Source organism: Mustela putorius, unplaced genomic scaffold, assembly GCF_011764305.1.
Source record: "Mustela putorius furo isolate JIRA1106 unplaced genomic scaffold, ASM1176430v1.1 tig00003853_pilon_pilon_pilon, whole genome shotgun sequence".
Taxonomy (NCBI): Eukaryota; Metazoa; Chordata; class Mammalia; order Carnivora; family Mustelidae; genus Mustela; species Mustela putorius.
This window is the reverse complement of record NW_025422005.1, coordinates 76,973,245-76,997,793: the sequence shown is the minus strand read 5'-3', so window position 1 is coordinate 76,997,793 and position 24,549 is coordinate 76,973,245. Positions and strand designations below refer to the sequence as shown.

The window sequence follows — 24,549 nt, the reverse complement described above, 5'->3', positions numbered from 1 at the left end:
AGCCCATGAAAATACTAAATTATTTGCCCACAGTTTCTCAGCTAATCCTTGGCAGAACTAGAACTGAACCAGGATTGGCACCATACTTTTCCTACTTTAGTTCCTAGTATTAAGGGTTAAAACTCATACCCACTTTTGTAAACTTTTTATCTTTCATTATAAATGTAAATTCTATTTCGCTCTCTTCTTCCTTAAATGTATTAAGGAATTCTTTTCTAGCTACAAACCAAAATAGTTCAATTCTAGAGACAATTTTACCCATTGCTGTTGCTATACTTAGAGTTTTAAAATATTGCACATGTAAGTGTTGTAGTATATGGTGTATGTAGATTAGAATGGTTTTGCTATGCATTAGTGTTTGAAAATGACCAAATATCTTACTGTTTTTCATTAAATATAGTGATTGAACAGCTGTTTTATACTACTACTTATGTCATGAACAAGTCTTCGATGAATATGAGCAGATCATGTTTCAAGGGACCCATAGATGATCCAGGTAACAATGATCAAAATGCAAGAAAAACATAGGAATTTTAAAGTTATCAAAGCTTTTTGTTTTTGCTTTTTTTGTTTGTTTGTTTTTTAAGTAGGCTCCATGCCCAACATGAAGAACAGGCAAGGTTTGAACTCATGTCCCTGAGATCAAGACCTAAGCTGAGATCAAGAGTCAGAAGCTTAACTGACTGAATCATCCCGGCACCCCAAGATTTTTTAAAAAATTAATATAATCACCATCAAATTATATTATCAACAAGTTTTTCTAGACTCTACAAAAGACTTGTAGTGTCTATACTTCTTAAGGAGATAACGTGCAAAGTCAATTTTATGAAAAAGAAAGCTACACATTCTTTTGGGTATTGGATTATTAAAAGAATGAAGTTAGAGGATGGAGTAAATTTGGAGAGGATGAAAGATCACGGAGGGAACAGTTCAACACTTTCTGGAAGGGGAAAATAAGGGAATAAAGAAACTAAAGAAATGAGTTTCCACAACTAGCAGAGTGGAGTTAGGTCCATTTACATGCATATAAGGTATGTAATTAATATTTACAATTTGGGCTGAAAGGAAATTATAAAATCAAGCACTTCTCAACAGTGTATAAAGTAAGCCATGCTTCTGACTAAAGAAAAATATTTTAGTTGGAAGACTTTTTTATTCATTATGGAAAGTTAAAGTATTTAAAATGTAGTTTTGGATGGAAGCGATAAAACATACATCCCTCCCTGCTTTGATGTACTTCTGGGGTATTAACCAATGTTTTTGGTTGTTTTTAATTTGTTGTTTTTCTTTTTTCTCCTGTTGCCTCTTTCACTGAGACAACTGGACTATAAAGTAGATGTTCCTCAAGGAAGAGTTATCAAATCCTTTATTTAAAAAAAAAAGATTTTATTTATTTATTTGACAGAAAGAGGGAACACAAGCAGGGAGAATGGGAGAGGGAGGAGCAGGCTTCCCACTGAACAGGGAGCCCCATGTAGGGCTTGATCCAAGCACCCTGGGATCGTGACCTGAGCCAAAAGCAGACACTTAATGACTGAGCCATCCAGGTGCCCCCATTTTTAAACATCTCAGATTGAGATCCAGACTTGAGACAAAAGAATTAGAAAAGTACCTAATGGATCAAAACTCATTTTTCCTGTCTTCAAGACTGAAGATTCTCTAGACTTGGGGAAAAGGAAGGTAGTCAGAGGGAAAGAAAAGAGCTCAGAAGCGAGTACCTGACAAAAAAACCTGGGCTCACCTTTTTCTTGGATTTGTTCTGAAGTCGGGTGTGGTAAGGTTTAAGGAAAAAGAGAACACTCCTCTCTGCATAATTTTAGAAATTGGAGAGCAGAAGAAATGTCATTTTTCCAGTGTACTTTGAGAAGGTGTCAAGTCTCTAAAATTCTCCCTCACTCCCCCATGCCAATGGCACAAGAGAGGGTTGAGGTGGTGGTGTGGGTGACTGAGGTATCCTCTGTGCCCCAGGAGTGTATGCAGAGCAGCAGAAGCATGTCCCATGAGCTAGAGTCTATTACAGGGATGAGGCAGGACCTTTTGGTGCCCCATTCCTTTTCTCAGTCTCCCAAAAGTCACAGAAACTGGTGTCCAACACAAGAAGGATGCAGCTGTAAACTTTGTGGACTGCTAGTCAGAACCAGAAGGTGTACCTCACCAGATAGTGGCACAGAGCTGATGACAACTGACAACAGGTGATAGTCCCCTGGAACATTCAGGCAATCCCAATGTAAGGGGAGGGTAAACTGCACTGACTGAGATTGTTTTCCCAACATCTAGTGGAATGGAGGCTTGAAATAGAATGAAAGCATTTTTGGATACTTGAGCTTATGAACTGAAACTTGGACCCATTATGTTATCAATAGTGATAGATTTGTGAAAGAAGTCTCATTTCCTAATATTAGTAAGAACTGATATCTTCAGATGCAGTATGATATATTAAAAACCATACAACATATTAATATCAACTGGTGTTGATATTGAATCTCAGTCATCAGATAAATGCTCAAATGATAAACATACCTTTTTTTTTTTTAATTCCTATCATACCTACTACCAGTACTAGCTACCATTACTGAATATATACTATCTGCTGGACCTTGCCCTAAGCCTGTGGATGGCATATTTAATTCCTTCAGTAGTCCTATGAGGTAAATACTTACATTTTACATGAAAAAGCTAAATAAGTTGCCAAATTTTGCAAAGCTTGAACTTTATGTGATTGGAGAACCTTTTGCCTAATCATTACGCCATTCTGTCTTAGACTGAAATACTGAAATACTACATCTTTAAAGTTACAGCAAATCATCAAAATCCATGTTTCCCCCTAAACTTTAGAGTTTTTCCATTGGAGAATTTAAGGCAAATTCAAGAGGGCTCTTAGCCAAGACAGCCTCCAGTCTCTGTCTCTAGTTTAACTCTAGTTTCCAGAGAAGCAAGGCTACTATGACCTTTTCCATAGATTATCTGATCATTGGGTGAGGCCTTCCCCTTGTGCAGGTCACCTATCAACATAAGTAGACATCTTTATAACCATTTGGCTCTGAAACTTCAGGTCACTATTTTGTTTTTAGTTTTCACACTTCAACTTCTGTATTTTAATCTCCTTTTCTGACCTGCCTTCCCTAAAAGCTACTTATCTTTAAGTCATTAGATCAATGACTTCATCCTGAAAGCTATTTATCTTTAAGTGATTAGATCAATGACTTCATCCTGAAACCCATTATTTTGGAGAGAGAGGAAAAAAAGGAGGCCCTGTTTTTAGTAAGGGCAAACTGGTTTTGTCTGCCAGTGCTATGTTATAAAGCTTCTCCGCTGCTATCAGCGAAAACTAGCTTAAATAGAAAGAGAAGAAGCAGTGTTTTGAAACCTTTTCTGGGATCACAATATTTCAGTCATATCTGCTTGGAATATGACTCTCATCATGGTATTTTTTCCCCATAATACATAGTTATATGTAATTTTTTTCACACCTCTCATCTAGGAGTGTATTGTTTTGAAGAAAAGTTTGAAAGTTAAACACAAGCTTTTACTGAGAGTATTTGATATCTATCTTATGAAAAATATGACTGAATAAAGTTACACTTGAAGTTCTATTTTTATGCTTAAATTAAAGTTTAAAGAAAGAAAAGGGATTAACAGTTATTATTAGATTTTTATGTTAAAAATTATGAACTTTCAATATATAAATTTCAGGTTTTTCCCAATAGGCTTTATTACTTCTCCTGACTGTCTTTTCATTTTCCTGTGCTGTCCATCAACCAACTATTTCTTATCCTTTTGGGATATTCCTCAATTTCTGTTTGCATTACAATGTCATATTTCTTTTATTTTAAATGATTTTAATTTCATTTTTAATATATAGTGAGAACACACTGTAATGAGTTCATTTCACTCTTTTCAGTTTCAAAATAATTTTGTCTTTTGAAATTTTTGCTTCCTAAAATAAGTCAAGCATTTCAGAGACTTCACAGAAAGAGTCTCTTTTCTCTTTTAATTTTCTATATTTATAGAAAAGAGTTCCATGTATCCAAGCACTTTTATAAAGTAGAGGTGTTTAGTAAAATAGAATTGCCAACATAATAAATATTTCTCCATTGGGATATTTTTGTGGCAAAGTTATGTAAAGCAACTTATGTCTTCATGCTCTTATGTTAGAAGAAAGATTGTTCTTTTATTTCTTCACAATAAAAAGAGATTTGCTAGATTTTTTTCTGATTACGAAGGCTCGTGCTTATTTACAATAGCTATATTATAAAAATTATTCTGCAGTTACACACAATAGACTTGTATAGGTATCAACATAGATCTAAAACCCATAGTATTAGGTGGAAAATGTAAGAAAAGAATGTGATACCATCTAAGTAAATTTAAAATATCTGTAAAAAAACAAAAAAATTTAGGACTACAAACAAACTGAAAGATTTACACCAAATGCATTAGCGTAGTCATCAGTGGGGGATGGTTTGAGTGATCTAAGTAGGAAATGGGGGTAAAAGAAGAAATTTCAGATAATACAGAAGTACAAAAAATTCAAAATCATCCTCAATCCCATTACCTAGTAATAATCACAGTGCATATTTTAGAGTATAGCCATCCAGATCTCTCTCTTTCACACCCAGACCACCACCCCCAACACGCTTTATTATGGGATTATAATCTGCTTTTACAGCAGCAGGGCCTTAGGCTAGTCACTAAACTTCTCTGTCTCTCTTTCCTAAGTATTATAGTATGTATGTAAGTATTATGTACTAAGTATGTAAGTATTACATGGAGATAAGGATATCCACTGGGCTGTATCTCCAGGATCTAGAGCATATATTTCAACAAATACTTGTTAGTTAACTGAAAGTAACAATTAGCAATAATGAATAAGAAATGTCTGGGACCTAGAAAATACTCATTAAGTGGTAGCTATTGTCTTATTAAGATAAGCTATGGGGATGATGTTGAAGGAGAGAAGCAGAAAGGAAAAAAATTCAGAAAGTCCAGATTGCCGGTGAGAGTCCAAGATTAGATGCTAGGGCCAATGTGAGTTTGAAAATGTAGAAATTAATGTTGACAAGTTTAGAAGAAGAAAAGGAATTGCTCTGAACTAGGCTCAACATTCAGGGTTACCAACAGCCTGTCCAAATGGAAAATACACATGTGACTTTTAACAATGTGTGGATGTGAATAATCAACTCATCAAGGTAAAATCCTTAAGCTTTTTCTACCCAATATCATTGCTATACCCAAAGCCATACTGCAGAAAGAGTTGATAAATGCATGTTTTCTTAATGCTACGATGTGGCAGGAATTTAAGTTATAATCTCTTTTCAAGGCACATCTGTATTAAAAGGAATTATTTAAAGCCACCTGAGTGTCAATTACTCCATAAAGGCTAACTGACCTAATTAATCTAATGTGGGTCAATGGCTCTAATATTACCTAAAGAACATTTTCAAATGAAAGTGGGGGAGGGGGAGCGGAAAGGAACTCCAAAAAGAATTTCTTTAAGTGAACATCCTTAAGTTTAGTGAGTCTGATTTATTTCTTGCACACAGATATAATATTGCTGCATATTATATTGCTGGAGTGGCTGAGCTGGGATAAAAAGAGATAGACTAATTCTCTGAGGATTCTGAGAAATATTCTGTTCATCACTCAGGGGAAGGCACTATATAAATTACATTATAACAATACTACCTCTTTCTGATAATGTAGCACCAAAAGAAGAATTCAACATGACAAGAAGTCAAATTTACTATCATACTGTTTTGATTCTCTTGGTGATGTGATAAAGTGCATGCTGATACCTGCTTTTTATTTGATTAACTCCAGCTTCTTTGAATACCAACTTGTTCCATTTGAAGTATTGCCTGTCAAATATAAACTAGGACTGATAATATCTGGGCCCTATGACTGAGGAAAGAATGTATAAATACACCTGCGGTAGGCAAAATAAAGCCCCCAAGGATATTCATGTTTTAATCTTCCGTATTTGTGAATATGCAAATTACATGGCAAAAGGAACCTTGAACATGAAGTGAAGGGTCTTGGGGGCCCAGTGTACTCATAGGTGTTCTTATAAATGAAAGAAGGAAGCAAGAGGGTCAGAGAAAGAGGTGGAAGCCTGGAAGCAAAGGCCAGAGAGAGAGAAAGGGTGATAGGCTTGAAGGTGCTACACTGCTAGCTTCAATAGTGGAGAAAAGGGCCACAAGTCAAGGAATTTAGGTGGCTTCTAGAGAAGTCAAGGAAATAGATTCTCCCTTAGAGCCTCCAGAAGAGATGTAGCCCTGGATTTTAAAATCAAGCAACCTTGATTTTAGCCCAGTGACACTGATTTTTGGACTTCTGACCTCTAAACATGAAAGTAATAAATTTGTCTTGTTTTAAGCCAAAGTTTGTGGTAATCTGCTATAGCAGCAAGAGAAACTAATGTGTCACCTTTAGGCTCATGGCACAGAGCTGCAATGATGTCATTTTAGTTGGGTTGAAATTACTTTCCCAAACTGTACCTATGATATAAACCAGGAAAGCACTGCTGCAGAAGCTCTTGCTTTGCCTTTTATTCATCCCAAGCTCATTTTGCTCCAACTTATTCTGAGGCCTTTAGAGAGATGGAGCATGAGTGAAGGCTTCCTAAGTTGGGAAGAAATCAGTCTTGCCATGTGTCATGGGTTAATTCCCCTCGCCTAGGGTTTTAAAACCCAAAGATATTTTCTAAAAAGATATTTTCAACTATAAACAATGCCTCTTAATCAACTCTCTGTTCTGTACTCAAAATTAAACAAACATAAACCATGTAGAGGATGAGGAAAATGTTCACAAAGCCTTTAGAAAATGTTTACGTGTCTTCACTTCAAGTCAATAGACTGGATATGCTGTTGGGCTAATAGTGTAGAATGGGAAGGAGCTTTGATCACCTGATCAAAATCTTATATGGGGCCAAGAAATTAAAAAAAAAAAATGATGCTATGAGCAGCACTGTGCTAATGAGCACTTACATCCATTAAGTAATACTATCCAATTATCCCATGCTTACTAGCCCTACTTTTATTTTTTTCTAAATGACAGATTGAAAGATTAGAGTCTGCCTTGACACTATATTTTTTTTACACGATTTTATTTATTTATTTGACAGAGAGAGACAGCAAAAGAGGGGGCACAAGCAGAGGGAGAAGAAGAGGCTGGTTTCCCACCGAGCAGGGAGCCCGATGCGGGGCTGGATCCCAGGACCCTGGGATCATGACCTGACCAAAGGCAGATGCTGAACAACTGAGCCACCCAGACGCCCACATCCCTACTTTTAATTGAGGAAAGTTTATATATATATATAAATAAAGTTTATATATATATATAAAGTTTATATATATATAAGTTTATATATATATAAAGTTTATATATATATAAGTTTATATAAGTTTATATATATAAAGTTTATATATATATATATATAAAGTTTATATATATATATATATATATATATATATATAAAGAAAGAGAGAGGTAGAGCGGTTTGGAGCTTCTGGGTAGCTCAGCTGGCTAAGCATTTGCCTTCAGTTCATGTCATGATCCCAGGGTCCTAGGATAGAGCCCCACTTCAGGCTCCCTGCTCTGCAGGGAGCCTGCTTCACCCTCTCCTGCTCTCCCTGTCTATGCTTTCTCTCTGCCTCTCTCTCTCTCTGTGTCAAATAAATAAATAAAATCTTTTTTTAAAAATTAAAGCAGAGGGTGCCTGGGTGGCTCAGTGGGTTAAGCCGCTGCCTTCAGCTCAGGTCATGATCTCAGGGTCCTGGGATCGAGTCCCGCATCGGGCTCTCTGCTCAGCAGGGAGCCTGCTTCCTCCTCTCTCTCTCTGCCTGCCTCTCTGCCTACTTGTGACCTCTCTTTGTCAAGTAAATAAATAAAATCTTTAAAAAAAAAAAAATTAAAGCAGAATTTCAAGGAGATATTTGTTTATCCATGTTCATAGCAGTGCTACTCTCAATAACCCAAAAATAGTAGCTACCAAAAATAGTAGCAACCCAGGTATCTCTCAGTGGATGAATGGTTTAAAAATGTGATGTATAACTACAATGGATTATTATTCAGCCTTAAAAAGGAAGGGAATGTTGACATGTGCTACAATGTGGATGAACCTTGAGGACATTATGCTAGGTGAAATCAGCCATACATAAAAAAACAAACACTGTGTGACTCTACACATGAGGCACTTAGAGTAGTCAAATTCATAGACACAAAAAGTAGAATGATTATTTCCAGGGTCTGGAGTGATAGAGGGGAATGGGGAGTTATTATCTGTTGGGCGCAAAGTTTCACATTTGCAAGATGAAAGTGTTTTGGAGATGGACGGTGGTGATGATTGCACAGCAATACAAATATACCTAACACTGAATTGTACTCTTTAAATTTTTTTTTTAATTTATCTATTTGCTTGAGAGAGAGAGAGAGAGCAAGCAAGCAAAAGTTTGGGGGGGGGTGGAGGAACCAGAGGGAGAGGGACAAGTGGACTCCCTGCTGAGTGGGGAGCCTGATGCAGAACTTGATCCCAGGACCCTGAGGTCAGGTACTTAGCAGGCTGAGCCACCCAGGTGTCCCTGAATTGTACTCTTAAAAATGGTTCAGATGAGGGGCACCTGGTGGCTTCGTTGGTTAAGCATCTGACTTTTACACCCCCCCCCACTCTATATCTTTCTCTTTTAAAAAAAAGTTAAGATGATAATATTATATGTATTTATTATATAATTATTATAGATTTATTATATATAATTTAATTATATTAAATGTATTGTATCACATTTTTTAAAAAAGTAAACCAATATAAAATCTTAAATAATTATATCAAGAGCAACCTCATACAAAAAAGATGGAATCTATTATTATTATTTTGTATTTTATATATTTTAAAATGTTGATACTCGTAGTATTATTGTGAGATGTAGAGGATAGATATCTCTATGTTTAAAATGAAAGATGCTGAGGCTGACAGAGGGGAGCCCAGGACTCCTGATTCAAGGGCCAGATATCTCCCTCTTCCAGCTCTTCCCTGGCCACAAGTTGCTCCTAGTGGCTGGATTTTCAGGGTGTGTGATCTCAGTTATCTGCACTAATATCCTGCTTGAACATTTTTGCAGTTATAAACATCTCTGATAGGTTGATGTGGTAGGGATGTTTGTCTCTCTGCCAAGCTGGTGACAATTTAATGATAGTATTGTCAACCAGTGTCTTTGATGATTATACACATTTATCAGACAGTATAATCATCTCTACTATGTCAGTTGCTCACACACCAGAAATGAAGCTCCAGAAACAGTCTATTACTCTGACAAGGATAATAGGTCATTATTACCAAATCAGCAACACGGTGCTTTAAAAATAAATGACCCTGCTTCCCATGATTATTTATTTTTCATAAGTGCCTCAGGTTTGTCTTAGCATCTAACAGCGGGAGACAATTATCCCATAATATTCTCCTTCTTCTTCTTCTTCTTTTTTTTTTTTTTTTAGTATGTCTTAAATGGTCTTAAGTGGTAAATGCAATGCTTCTGTTGACCACAAACTAGAAGCCTGGGTGGTTTTATAGGAGCATTAAGAGAAAACAAGTGGATTCATATGATCAATCGTCCTTTGTCATCCAATTCTGTTGAAAAAGAATGGCAAGCTAGGAAGATGGAAGTGGGGGTAGGAGGAAGAGAGATGCTGTGTACTACTCACATGAATGAAGATGTGTTCAATGTTGTCTGAACACTGTTTGGGCCATCAGAGCGTACAAACAATCCCCAATGTTGCCCCTTCTCTATGTAGAGCGTTTTTTGGTTTTTGGTTTTTTTTTTTTTTAAGTAGGCTCCACGCTGGGCATTCCAATGTAGGGCTTGAACTCACGATCCTGAGATCAAGACCTGAGCTAGATCAAGATTCGGATGCTTAACAGACTGAACCACCAAGGTACCCCTATGTAGAGTGTCTTAACTTCTGCTTGCCCAGAAGTTCCCCAGCTCCTCCTCCCCTCAGATAGGACTGCCTGAGGAGGCCTGAGGAGTTCTTCCCCGAACCAGCGGGCACTTGCTCTTACTGCCTGGCAAGAGCTTCTTCTCACATGGCAGCCCTCCTTGCGTTGAAGTCTGGGTTAAATTGTAACCCCTGCTGGAGATTGGACATTGCCTCCAGGTTCAATGGAAGAAGGCCTCATGAAGGACAGGAACACTTGTTTTCTAAGGAGGGAAGGGGGGCAACTGGCTGGGTGAGGATCCTGGATTTCTTTGGCAACTGAGAACCATCCTGTTAGGGGTGGCCCCTAGCTTTCAAAACAAAAAGAAGCTTGTAACTGTAAAAGGCTACGATGGGTTTCCTGCTCCCCCACCCTTTTAGAGGCAAAACCTATTTATGAGGCTTTATTAAGTGCAAATAAGTCCCTTGGCTTCAACGGAGAAGCAGCAGCTGCGGAAGATGTGGTCATTTGCATATAAATGACATGATTTCAGCTCAGAGAAGAATATTGAAAAATATACATGTCGACAATGGAATCCTGATAGATTCACACATATTAAGGTCAGATATTGTAATTTTTAAGGCTGCTGCATGCTGATGATTGCATCAGATCACACATTCAATTCTGTTTGGGTTATATGAGTTTTATCTTCTATGAAATGGAGGATTTTTATTGTGAATTAATTAAACTACTTTTTTTATTCCTAAACATGAGAACATCTAGGTCAATAAGCTAAATGCTCTACAAATGCAAAGTCTCCGTGACAGCTAAAGTTACCAACTGCAAACTTGGGTGTTCTGTACGGCGAACAAAGAGGAATGTCACTCCCAGGGAAGTGACTGTGTGGTGCTTTCTCGAATATCTATCATCTACTGCAGGGTCAACCTTTCTTTGAAGGGCCAAAAGAAGCTCCAGGTTTTCTATTCAAAGACGTTTTCCCACAGCCTGGCTGAAAGATGAGTGGGTAGATTACCACAGCCCAGAAAGTCCCAGAAATTTCCCAAGGGCCCACCATTGTTTCCTGGCCCCACGGCCCGTGGCTTATAGTTCACGGCTGGCAAGAGACACATCCTGGAATCATCTGCACTGCTCCCAGGCAAGTGTCCGCTACACTGTCTGGAGGAAGTAGATGGGTTTCTCTCCATTATGCCCCCAATTTTGGCCCTACATCAATCAGGGTGCTTGTTGGCTCCCTTCCCATCTGCAGCACAGAGATTGTTTAGAAACGGCCTGCTGTATATTGGCTGCCGGGAAGGCCATAGCAATACAAACACTACCTTCCCCTTGCCAGCCAGCCCTCAGCTCCCTCAAGGAGAACATTTTCCTATAAATGATGATCACCGAAGTGATAACTTTGGATCTTCTCATAAAAAATAGTATCTTTTTTTTTTTTAAAAAGTAGTATCTTTAAGTAACAGACTTGATTCCTACTGATTGATTATATTTGATCATCGACTCATTTATTAAATAAGTCAGGTCATTAATTCTCTTTTTTATTTTAATTTTTTAATTGTTTTAAAAGATTTTATTTATTTATTTGGCAGAGAGAGAGACAGAGGAGAGGGAACACAAGCAAGGGGAGTTGGAGAGGGAGAACCAGGCTTCCCGCCAAGCAGGGAGCACAGTGCAGGGCTCGATCCCAGGACCCTGGGCCACTCAGGTGTCCCTTTTTTTTTTTAAACAAAACAATTCGATTTATTTATTTGAGAGAGAGCATGAATAGCAGGGGGAGGGGTAGAGGGAGAAACAGACTCCCCAGTGAGCAGGGATCCTGATGTAGGACTCGATCCCAGGACCCCGAGATCATGGACTGAGCCAAAGGCAGATGCTTAAATGACTGAGCCAACCAGATGCCCAGGTCCCTAATTCTCAATATAGTTTTAAACCTGACACATGAACATTTACTAGCTGAACAAAATCCTTGGTACATACATACTTTCTAACAGAGATGATTAAAGATGACTAATAAATAATTGAATAGCTAGCAAGAAAAAAGGGAGATTTAGAAAGTCACCATAATATATATTTGTGTTTCACAGAGAACTTTAGAGCCTCCACAGAACTCTATTATGCTAACGTGAAAAAAGAATCCCAGTATCAACTTGCTGTATATTCAATATGTTCTCTTAAAATGATTTCTGGAGATAAATATGATGCTTTAGCTTTAAGAAAGATATTAAAACTCTAAATTCTAAATGCGTAATCATGGTAATTGATCAAATTATACACATAAAAGATGATTATATAGGGTGCCTAGATGGCTCTGTGGGTTAAGCCTCTGCCTTCAGCTCAGGTCATGATCCCAGAGTCCTGGGATCAAGCCCAGCATCCGGCTCTCTGCTCAGCAGGGAACCTGCTTCCTCCTCTCTCTCTCTGCCTGCCTCTCTGCCTACCTGTGATCTCTCTGTCAAATAAATAAATAAAATCTGTTTGTTTGTTTGTTTGTTTTTAAAAGATGATTATATTATCCAAAGTTTGGCATTGGGTGCTCCGAGAAGCGTGATTAAATCTCTCCTGGAGGTGGATCCAGGTATTACAAGGCCTGAAGCTTACCGATTTGGAGGGCCCTCTTTACTTATTTTTAAAAGATTTTATTTATTTATTTACTTTTGTGAGAGAATGAGAGAGAGAGAGAGAAGGAGCATGGGGAGGGGCAGAAGAAAATTCTCCGCTGAGCAGGGAGCTCGACATGGGACTCAATCCCAGATCTGGAAGGCAGACACTTAACTGACTGAGCCACACAGGTGCCCCTGGAGGGCCCTCTTTAAAAGAATACAAAATTATTGATATTTATTAAGGTTGGGGGGAAAAAATCACAACAAATTACAAACCTCACAAAGGCCACAAAATTAACATACTTAGATCGATTGGCTGGCTAGACACCTCAAAATTTTCCCATACAATTGACAACCCCTTTAGTCTATCCTCTAATATGGATGATAAAAATGTAGTTTTATTACTGAGAGTTTTAAAATATTTTTATTTTATTTATTTGACAGAGATAGAGAGCACAAGTAGGCAGAGAGACTGGCAGAGGGAGGTGGGGAGCAAGCTCCCTGCCAAGCAAAGAGCCCAATTCTGGGCTCTATCCCAGGACCCTGAGATCATGACCTGAGCTGAAGGCAGAAGCTTAACCCACTGAGCCACCCAGGCGCCCCTATTACGGATAGTTTTTATAAAAGTTTATTTCATCTCTGCAACTTGCTACAGATAATGTCATGTAAGGTTTTGGGATTGCTGTCAAATTGGGGAAAACCTCCATCTTTTTCTTTCACACACAAGCTGTAAAATTTCAAGTCTTCATGCAGAGTGACTGATCCTAAACACTTCCATGTTTTCCCAGTACCTATGGCCACAGGCCACACTGGTTTCTACGGCAATGTGCTCTCAAGCCCTGCACTTTGGTGTCCCTAGAAATAAAGTTTATGGAAGCTATCCTTATATCAGGAAGATTAGTAATATCTTTACAATATTCAGAGGTGACTGTAAAACATATAAATGCATTCCCGACTCTACTGGCATGACTGAAAGGAAAACCAGTCTTCTTAGAATGAGCCCTGCATAAAGATTCCTGGCCCTCTCTGCCCTTGGACAGTCTAGTGGTTCTCATGGTCATTGCTGACTTTCAAGGCTCAGCATCAATAATAAGAGAAGAAGAGCACTAAAAGCAAGCAGAGGACAGTTGAACAGTTCCCCCCCAGCAATACAAAGGCCCTTCAAGTTAAAGAAGAAAAGCTGTTCTCTAAATCCCTGAAAACAGTGCCTTCCAGACTCCCTCCTACCAGCATTCTCTGTTCACCAGTTCAGTCTGGCCAGACTAGAATTAAAACCAGAAAATGCCACAAGAAATAGAAAGATAAGAGCCCCAAGTGGACGTCAGCCTCCCTGGGGTGCAATGGACTGAACACAACCAATTCTCTGGTAGATCCACAGTCCCCATCTTCTGGAAGAGCTCTCCTAAAAGCAGCGCATCCTGGAGACGCCAGAGATGAAATGGACACTCTGTTCTGTCCTAGGAAGAAGATGAAGCTGGCAGTTTAGACCGCAGAAAAACAGTTTGAGATAAGCTTGTAGTTCCATAGACATTAATCCGTGCCTCTAGATAGCACGTAAGCCTATTGGAAAGCTTCTTCAATTCAAGCAGTTAATAATATATCAAGTCTTGTAGCTTAAGGGATACAATTTTCAAAATTATTGTACTGAGGGAATCATAAATTCCACCAAGAGGAAGGTTGTAGTCCAGATATTTTATTTTAGATTTCCATCTAGGGTGCATTATGACACGCCACATGAAAGTCAAATCTTCCATGTAAAATGGTTTCCAGGTGATAAGTTTACCCCAAGGGGTCCAGTAAAGTAATACATTCAGAGTTATATCTGACTTTCACAATCTATAAAGACTAGTTATCAATTTTTTGAAAGATTTGATAAGCAGGAACAAAAAAATAGCTTATGGATGCTGACATTTGTCTCATTAATGGGAACAGCATAAGAAGTACAAGCTCCTTCTGGATTTGGCTGTAAATACACCACTGACATACATTTTGGAAGGTTGCTATTTTGTGCTGGTGGGAATGTATTTGTCTAACCTTGCACTGACTATAATAGACGTAAGGAAGCAGTGACATTACTGTCAGCCACATTCAGCTTTTTAAAACAGGGGCACCCACTCTGCCAATATCTGTCAGATTCCAGGCCACTGCATATTAAAAATTATGTTCCATCAACACTGTCTGGCCTAGTGGAAGTTTTATTAGGAAATAATTCTTCTGTTGTGTTTGGGGAAGGGAAGAAAAAAAACCCTACTTCACCCGATAGGATTCAGAAGAATAATTAATGTTCCTTCCGTCCTCAGCCTAGGAATGCTTTGACTTCCCCAGTGTTTCATGTGGATGCCACTACCCCTCCTTGCCCTGGCAGAGCTCATACACTTGTGAGGAACAGGCAGGGGGCCCAGGTACTAATTAATTGCCAGTTTGAGCATTGCCTGTCTGTAGCATCATTCTGTGTAGTGCGAGGCATTATTTTCATAAGTTATTCCCGTTTCCAGGGAAAACAAATTAGATTCTTTTTTCAGGGAGACAAGACTGGGAAGTTTGTTGAAGATGGTTATTGAAACAATAATAGAAATAACAAAGTGCTTAGCTTGCTTGGCTTTGGTCAAGCTTTCTAGTTTCAAGTGCATTCCTGGGAGGGTGCTGACTGCCCAAACTGCACGAGAAATGTTTTGGGCTGCCTGCCTCATTGCTCGAGTTCATAAGATGAGACACAAGGAATGGCTACACTCTTTACCTGTCCAGAGTTCAAAACTAAAGCTATTCTTCAAAACAAAACAAAACAGAACAAAACACCTCACCACGCATTTGAACAGAAGCATATTGTGGTAATATTACATTTATCCAGCTAATGCTGTAAGTAAATTGGGTGTGTTCTATGAAGGTAGGTCTTCCAAATCAATCAAGTGATATTTTTATTTTAACCCATTCAGTGCACACACTGCATTTCAGCCTTTCTGGGATAACTGCTTCCCTCCTTACCTATTGGATTTGAGTGAACATTTATACCAACCTTTCCTATGTGTAAATGAATTATTACCACTAGGTACCACCCAGTAGGGGCTGCGGGGACTGCTGAGCCGCACATGGCCGCCTGGCTGTGGGCTCCTGTCTGGCCTTAGCGTTTCCTGTTCCCACTCACCATGACCTTACCTGTAAATCCCCTCATCCCTTCTCAGTGGAGAAGGCAGGGTTTTACAGATGAGGGCAGGGGTTTTGGAGTCCAGCATTCTGGAGTGAATTCCAACCCCCCGACTTACTACCTGTGTAAATTTGCTGACATTTGTCTCATTAATGGGAACAGCATTAGAATTTCCTTGTTTCCTCGTTCATAAAATGGAAAAAAAAAATACCCACTACAGTATTATTGTAAAATGAAGGGCTGTTAGCACAGAATCCAGCACAGACTTTTGGGGACTGAGGTACAGCTGTCAGGCTTCCACAGAGTACATGGAAAAGGGCCTTGTGATAGCCTGGTAGACCTTTCAGGGCCTTCTGTACTTGTGTGTTGGCTGCTGGCTGGGGGACTGCTATTCTGTCCAGCACCTCACCCCTGAAAACACGGGATATTCAGGCCATGACTGTGCCTAGCAATTTAAAGATTTTATTTATTTATCAGAGGGAAAAGCCACAAGCAGGGGAGTGGCAGGTAGAGGGAGAAACAGGCACCCTGCTAAGCAAGGAACCCAATACGGGGCTTGATCCCAGGCCCAGGATCATGACCTGAGCCAAAGGCAGATGCTTAACCGAATGAGCCACCCAGGCGTCCCTTGTGCCTAGTGATTTAAAGCAGCACCATCCAGCCTCCTCTCTGTGCCTTTTCAATTCATTTATCTGTATAAATAAAATTAAGTTTTTATTTATTTATTTATTTATTTATTTATTTGACAGAGAGAGAGATCACAAGTAGGCAGAGAGGCAGGCAGAGAGAGAGAGAGAGGAGGAAGCAGGCTCCCTGCTGAGCAGAGAGCCCGATGCGGGGCTCGATCCCAGGACCCTGAGATCATGACCTGAGCCGAAGGCAGCAGCTTAACCCACTGAGCCACCCAGGCGCCCAATTAAGTTTATTTTTAATTGTTTTCCCATTAGACAGAAATGTTTGAGCAGATCTCACCAGATTTGGAGGCCTGACTTTAGATATAAAGTATACAGAATGCCCAACATTAACTTCAGGAAGATCTGGGGGGGCGGTCATCAGGTCCGAGGGTCTCAGGCTGCAGTGTCCATCAGCATTGCTAGTGGAAGGCATGTTAAAACACATTTCTGATCCCCAACCCCAGAGTTTCTGATTCAGGGGATCTGAGGTGGGACTTGGGAATTTACATCTGATCAATTCCCAGGTAAAGCTGATGCTGATGTTGCTGGTCGGACACCACACTCTGAGAACCACTGCCATGGGGAATCCAAAGTAGAATAGGTGTTGTTGATTTGCAATCAGCCAGCTGCACCCAGCACCCCCATGCCCTTCCTGGGCTGATGGTTCTCCAGAGGCAGCCTGGGAGGCCCGGCTAATTCTACTGAAGTCAAGTCTGCTCTCAGGGGTAAGTGATGATTTGCAACTTGATTCCTAAAAACAGTTTGACTAAAGTGAGGTGTAAGGCAGATTTGTTGGCTTAACTCCTTCCTACACTCCATTGCCTACTAAATACACATACTGGAATACCCCCCAACACACCCCTCTGCCTGTCATTCTCTTATTTCCTCCCCTAAATCCACAGGGACTGATTAACGTGGGGTGTGAGTGGGGCTTGTGGTCTGAATTATTAGCAACCGGAGACAGTGAAATCCATTTAAACTGTTCTTAATTTCCCAACCCACACATGGCTGAGAAGGAGTCAGTTTTGTAACTATTTGTAAGCCGGAAATTGGGTTCATAAAACATTTTGTTGAGATGACTTTGAACCATGTTCCTAAAATTGAAATCACACATACTTAATTGAAATGGAAAACAGCTGAGACCTGGTCTCGATGTCCCTGATTTTGCAGGTGAAGGTATTCCAAGGCATTCTCTGCCAGACCCGAAGAGGAGCACTACCACGACGGGCCAGGCTCATCCTGCCCGCGTCCTTGTGGCCTGAGGAGAAAAGCGGGCCAGTGAGAGACCCTGGGGTGGTAGGGAGCCACGGAATTTTCAGGAACAAGGATAATTAATTTTCAAGTTAATTGTTTAGTGTGCTGTGTTGTTGCACAATCCCTATTTTAGGATGAGTCTGCCGTATACACTACTCTGTATTATCAGGTTTTAGGATGTGGTCTCCACAGGATTAGGGAGGAGAGAAGCTCAAGTTGGATTCTGACATATGTCAGACAGAGTCAGTGAGAGATGTAACTCAGACAATGCAGGCCCCAGGATTTACTCAGATCCTTTGGGGAGGTCCCTAGACTTCCCATAGCATTTGCCCCCACAAGACTTTAGGTGTTTTCATTTGAATAGTAAAGAAGACGTGACCTAGCAAGGGGGCATCCAGGTAACAGGCTTCTGGGTAACCTGGGGTTATGGGAAGATTCTGAAATCAACACATCTGACTAGTTTCTTTTCTGGTTCATGTTTTTGTTTTCTTTCAGTAAATACCCCTAATAGTGGAATTAGTAGAGCATAAGGTAGTTCTATTTTTAATTTTTTGAGAACCTCCATACTGTTTTCCACAGTGGCTGCACCAACTTACATTCCCACCAACGGTGCATGAGGGTTTCTTTTTCTCCATACCCATGCCAACATTTGCTATTTCTTGTCTTTTTGTTAATAACCATGTTCACAGGTGTAAGGTGACAAGTCATTGTGGTTTTGATTTCCATTCCCTTATGGTTAGTGATTTTGAACATCTTTTCATGTGACTAAGGGCCATCTGTAAGTCTTCTTCAGAAAAATGTCTTATTCAAATCCTCTGCCCATTTTAACATCACATTTTTTGTGGGTTTTTTGGTGTTGAGTTGTGTGAATTTTTTATATATTTTATATAAATTAACCCCTTATTAGATATATTACTTGTAAATATTTTCCTCCATTCATTAAGTTGTCTTTTTGTTGATTGTTTCCTTCACTGTGCAAAAGCTTTTTAGTTTGATGTAGTCCCTATCATTTATTTTTGCTTTTATTGCATTTGCCTGAGGAGACAGATCCAAAAAAGTACTGCTGAGACTGACATCAAAGAGACTACTGTTTTGGGGTTTTTTTTTTTTAAGAGTTTTATGGTTTTAGATCTTATATTCAGGTGTTTGATCCATTTTGAGTTTATTTTTGTAAGAAACAGGTCTAAGTTTCATTCTTTTACATCTAGCTGTCTAATTTTTCCAGCACCATTTATTGAGGAAACTGTCTTTCCCCCTATTATATTTTCGTGCCTCCTTTGTTGTAGAATAATTGACCATATAAACATGGCTTTCTTTCTGGGCTCTCTATTCCATTCCATTGATCTGTGGGTCCATTTTTGTGCCAGTATCACATTATTTTGATGACTGCAGCTTTGTAATATATCTTGAAAACTGGGATTGTGATACCTCTGGCTTTGTTCTTTGTCCTCAGGATTGCTTTGGCTATTTGAGGTCTTTTGAGGTTCCCTACAATTTTTAGGATTATTTATTCTGGTTCTGTGACGATGCTATAGGTATTTTGCTAGGGTTTGCATTGAGTGTGTAGATCACTTTGGATGGTATGGACATTTTGACAATATTATTTCTTCTAATTCTTTAGCATAATATATTTTTCCATTTATTTGCGCCATCTTCAATTTCTCTCATTGGTGTCAGAGTTTTCAGAACTTAAATCTTCCACTTCCTAGGTTAAATTTTTTCCTAGATATCTCTGTTTTTTTTTTTAATGCAATTGGATTGCATGTAATGGGATTGTTTTCTCAATTTCTCTTTCTGCTAGTTTGTTATTAGTGTATAGAATCACAACCAGTTTCTGTATATTAATTTTGTGTCCTGCCACTTTTCTGAATTCGCTTATTAATTCTAATAATTTTTTGGTGGAGTCTTTTGGGAGTCTTTAGGGTTTTCTCAAGTCATCTGCAAATAGTGACAGTTTTACTCGTTCCTAACAATTTAAATCCCTTTTATTTCTTTTTCTTCTCTGGTTGCTGTACCTAGGAGAGAAAAAAAATTCTTTTGTGGCTGGGTAATCTTTCTAAAGATGCGGTCTATTTAGTTACTATTTGTAGCTCTGCCAACAGTACTCCTGTGAGACATTCCAGGGCAGAATGAAACTAATCACCATTATATGTTCATTAGCAGCTACTACAGAGCAAGTGATTGCTGGGTTCTGGTTTTCAAATTTTCTTCCAGCACAAGTACTCAGAATATGGTCACCCTGACCAGCAGGTGGCTGGGCCTGTACCCTGCTTCTGCTGGGCTCTTCAGAATGTAATTTTTAACCATCAGGGAAGAATATCTCCCCTGATGCATTGTTCATGAACTGCTTCTGTGTGTTTTCTCACATTGAACATGTTTCCGTCTTAATTATGATGACAGCCTGAAGTTTGAAGTACACCGAAAGACCTCTGTCTGCCTCTGCGTCTGTGTGTGTATGTGTTGTGTGTGTCTGTGTGCCTATGTACTCTGTGTACAAATGTATGTGTGTTCTCCCAGGGGAAAAAAAAAAAAACCAAACATCCTTTTGCTGTTTAAACTATCTTGTCATGCTGTTCCTTTAAGAAAATAACCTACAGTTGTAAGATGGGAGTAGGTTATATTTAGGGCTTTGGGTTTTTTAAAAGATTTATTTATTTATTTGACAGACAGAGATCACAAGTAGGCAGAGAGAGAGAGGAGGAAGCAGGCTCCCTGCTGAGCAGAGAGCCTGATGTGGGGCTCTATCCCAGGACCCTGAGACCATGACCTGAGCTGAAAGCAGAGGCTTAACCTACTGAGCCACCCAGGTGCCCCTATATTTAGGGGTTTTAAAATATATGAAATGATAAATGGATATAAAGCTAACAGAATAGGGGCATCTGAGTGGCTCAGTCCAACTCTTGGTTTCAGGTCAGTTGGTGGTCTCAGGGTAGTGAGATTGAGCCCTGTGTCAGGCTCTATGTTCCATGTGGAGTCTGCTTAGGACTCTCTCTGTCTCTCCCTCTGTCCCTCCCCACTACACACGCTCTCTATCTCTAAAATAAATAAATAAATCTTAAAAAAATAAAGCTAACAGAAGAGACAAAACCAAATTTTAAATTGTTTAATTAATTAATTAAATTAATTAAATTGTTTTACTTATTGAGTGTCTACTAGCTATTACAGGAATTCTACATACAAAAACTTGTTTAATCTCTATAATAGCCCTGGTTAGGTAGGCATTATTTATTTACTCATTTTTATTTTTCAATTTTTTTTTTTTTAATTTAAGTAGGCTCCATGTTCAATATGGGTCTTGAACTCATGACCCTGAGGTTAAGAGAGCATTTTCTACCAACTAAGCCAGCCAGGTGCCTCCTAGGCAGGCATTATTAATCCTATTGTATGTGTGAGGCAGAATAACTTGCCAAAGAATATGCAGTTAACAAGAGACAAAGAGGTTTGAATCCAATTTTGTCTTACTTTAAAGTCCATGTTTATTCCCCTACATCATGTTGACTTTCAAAGAGATCATATGGTATATCTCTAAGGTGAAAATGTCCTTTGCCTTGCAAATAATCAATGTGAGTTTGTGAAATACTACTGGTATGAGGCAGCGTGAGCACTTCATATGTTCAAATCAGATAGAAGTTAATTCTCTGGAGTTACAGTTGAGGAACGGTCCGTAGGTGGCATGTCTCTCACAATGTCACACTTGCTTCTCAGGAGGCAGAAGATGAAACTGTTGATGCTGTTTGTCTGAAGGAGGCAGAGAAGAACGAGGCATATCTACACAGGGAAATAGCAGGTGCAGGGTGTGGGGCTGCTCTGTGTCTTGGGCGCTGCTCAGAGGGCAGCACTGGTTGAACTGTATACTGGCTGGAACAGACACACATGCTTCTCTTCACGCTTTACCTGCCCCTGCCTTCACTGATGCAAATCAGGAGCAGTCAACAAAGACTTCCAAGGGAAACCCTGCCCAGTGTCTGGGATTAGAATTATAAGTCACAGCAAGTTGTTCCTGTCTTCTCTCTAACAGTTTAAAAGAGCTACTGCTACATCTGGCCAAAGTAACTTTGGTTTTACCAGAAGGAACATTTTCTTTTTTGCACAATCTACTAAATTTAAAAGAGCCTTGAAATCTATATATGGAGATATAGTGCCATACATACACACACACACACACACACACATATACACATACACATATATGTAATATATGTAACATATTATTAGTAATTATTGCTAATAACTCAAAATTATTAACTACTATCTGTAATATATAGAATTATATATTATACATAGGTATAGTATATATGTTTTATGTATAGGTATATATATGTATTATATATAGGCATAATATATAATATAATATAATATACATTATAAATATTATGTATCTATATAACTATATATAGATAGAGAGAGGAATATATAGAAATAGGTACAGATGTATAGATATAACAATATCTGTATATTCTTATTCCTTTATTGTTCCAATAATATAATGTGGAAATATTTCTCACAATACCGTATCTATAGAACTGTATCTACATATCTATATCTATCTATATAGATATACATATCTGCCTCTTATATATAGATATGTAAATATCTATATAGATAGATAGATATTCCTCTCTCAGGAGACACTGACTTCCTCTCCTGCTGGGTCTTGCTGACACTTTGCCTTCATGCATTAGTTGTATAAGGAAACCACCTAGACCATTGTTCTTGACCCTGGACAAGACTGTGGGGGAACCAGGGCTGTTTGGATATTCCAGGTACCCTGCCAAGGCCACTGGTACTAAACAACTTTGGGCAGTAGCCCAAGTCTTATCATTATCCACACAGTAAGCCAAAAGCAAGGAGGTAACTCAGAAGCAGGGAAAACATGCCAAGATCCTGCTCTTGGGCATCTTTCCCTGAAAGAGCCACCAGAGCAATTAAAAATCAAACAAAAGAGAGACCATGCACAAACACACACCCCTACCTCAAGGTTCTGGAAAAGAGACCCCAAGGGAAAAATAAAATTTAGGAGGTTTGTTGAACCCACCATAGAGCTGATCCAGAATTTAAATTGATTCCATAATTTATTGCATTTTAATTAGCAATCACAAGAGACCAAGTATTGTTTACTCTCTTGTTAGGAGCTCTAGCTGGAAACAAATACCAGAGAGTCTTAATAAGGATGAGTTATATTTACTGTTTTCCATTTTACAGTCTTGTTATAATCATCACAAGAAGAGATTCATTTAGTGTTCATCTGTTCTTGGTATGACATTTGTTGACCACTAGGGTGACATAAAATCAGAACATACCCCATAAGCCGAGAAAGAGCCTCCCTACCCCCACCCCACCCTATTCTTACTCCTTCATTGTTTTCAATAATATAATTTAATGTGGAAATACTTCTGGCTTAGGTTAGACGACATGAGTTCCCATGTGCCCTCGTCACCCAAAATGCATCTAAATGACTGCTGTTGGTTATTTATTTAGAGCAGAATAATGCTCCAAACAGCAGACAGCTGCATTTATATGTGCTACTCCAACACAGAAACATTAGCCACATCAGACAGAAACCGTCTGTCTGCTCAGCGTACACCCGTTGGCTTAACAGACTACCCATCTGATGGGCTATCAGACTTTTGTTTGTTTATTTCATTCTATTCATTTTTATTGACTAATAGGATATTTGCTCTTTTTAATGACACTTCCTCAGGGCCAGAGTTTTGGGGTTTTCCAAACAGCTCTTGCTATTCGTACTCAAGCAGGAAGAACCCTGAACCTCTCTACTTGTGCGATGGGACTCTGCAAAAACGCATTTCTTTGGGAGCACTCTTGGTCCCCATTCCTCCCTAGCAACATTCTAAAGTACTTTTTAAATACCACTGTGGATTGTTGCTGTGATTCCCATCAGTCATCCCATCTCTGCTTCTTGGATTGGGCGCCCAGCATGTAATCGAGCTCATTAGCTCAACTCTAAAGGATGTTCCATTAAGTGAAGGAAGAGGACATGATTCCAGGAGGCCATCCTCAAAAAGGGTGTTTTGTGTAATCTGAATGCACATACCCTTTTGAGGCTTCTCTTTCAAAAATGGACTTTTTTCTTCAAAAGTAGGTAAAGTAGACGCCATTGTTTATTTCTTCTTTTTTTAACCCAGCCACAGAGACCCCAATCTAATGCTTGGGCTTTAATTAAAACTTGCTCCCTGTTAAAAAGCTCCTATTGTTCTTTCCATTTAAATAGGATTCTTCTTAGATCTTTAACAAGACCACAGAGGAGTAATAAATCTAAGTAATTGTCCTTATTAAGAAGAGATTATTCTCACAAGACTATAACAGTCACCAAAGTAACTAAAGCCATTTCCAGGTAGCACTTAGAGTGTCTTCCTCCTACCCAAATACAGAAATGCCTCGTTAGTCACTTTCTTTGCAGCTAAAATTAAATTAGATGGCATTCTGTTTATTTTTCATATCTTTTGCTAACAGAAGGGGATTTTCCCTTTGATGATATTAATCAGGGAACCTCAAGTCCAATTGCACTGAGTTCATGAGATGCAAATGATCTCTTCTTCCTTCCTTCTCTCCTTCCTTCCGTCCTTTTGTCATTCCCCAACTGATGCCTGAGTTCTTGCTACACCAGACACTCTGCCAAGCATTCATGGCTCGAAGAAAAAAAACAGTCTGCTGGATGGTATATTACCTATTCATCTAATGTTTACTAAACATCTTCCACGTGCAAGACATTGTAGTAGGGGCTGAGTTTTCAGAGGAAAAAGAGCCAGACACAATCCCTACCATCTTGGAAGTTGAGATGTGGCAAAAATGTAGACATCAACCCAATAATTCCATAATTGATTAATTGTAACTATGACATAAAGTTATGAAAGAAAGGACAGGGTGCCATGTGAGTATATTCCAGAGAGTTAGAAGCAGTCCTATCAGAATTATCCTCTTAGTTTTTCTATGACA

The 24,549-nt window shown here is 39.0% G+C and overlaps 1 pseudogene; it reads right to left on the bottom strand.

Annotated features, from left to right (window-relative positions):
- Positions 1-24,549, bottom strand: part of LOC101673473 — a 39,604-nt pseudogene that overhangs the window by 3,828 nt on the left and 11,227 nt on the right.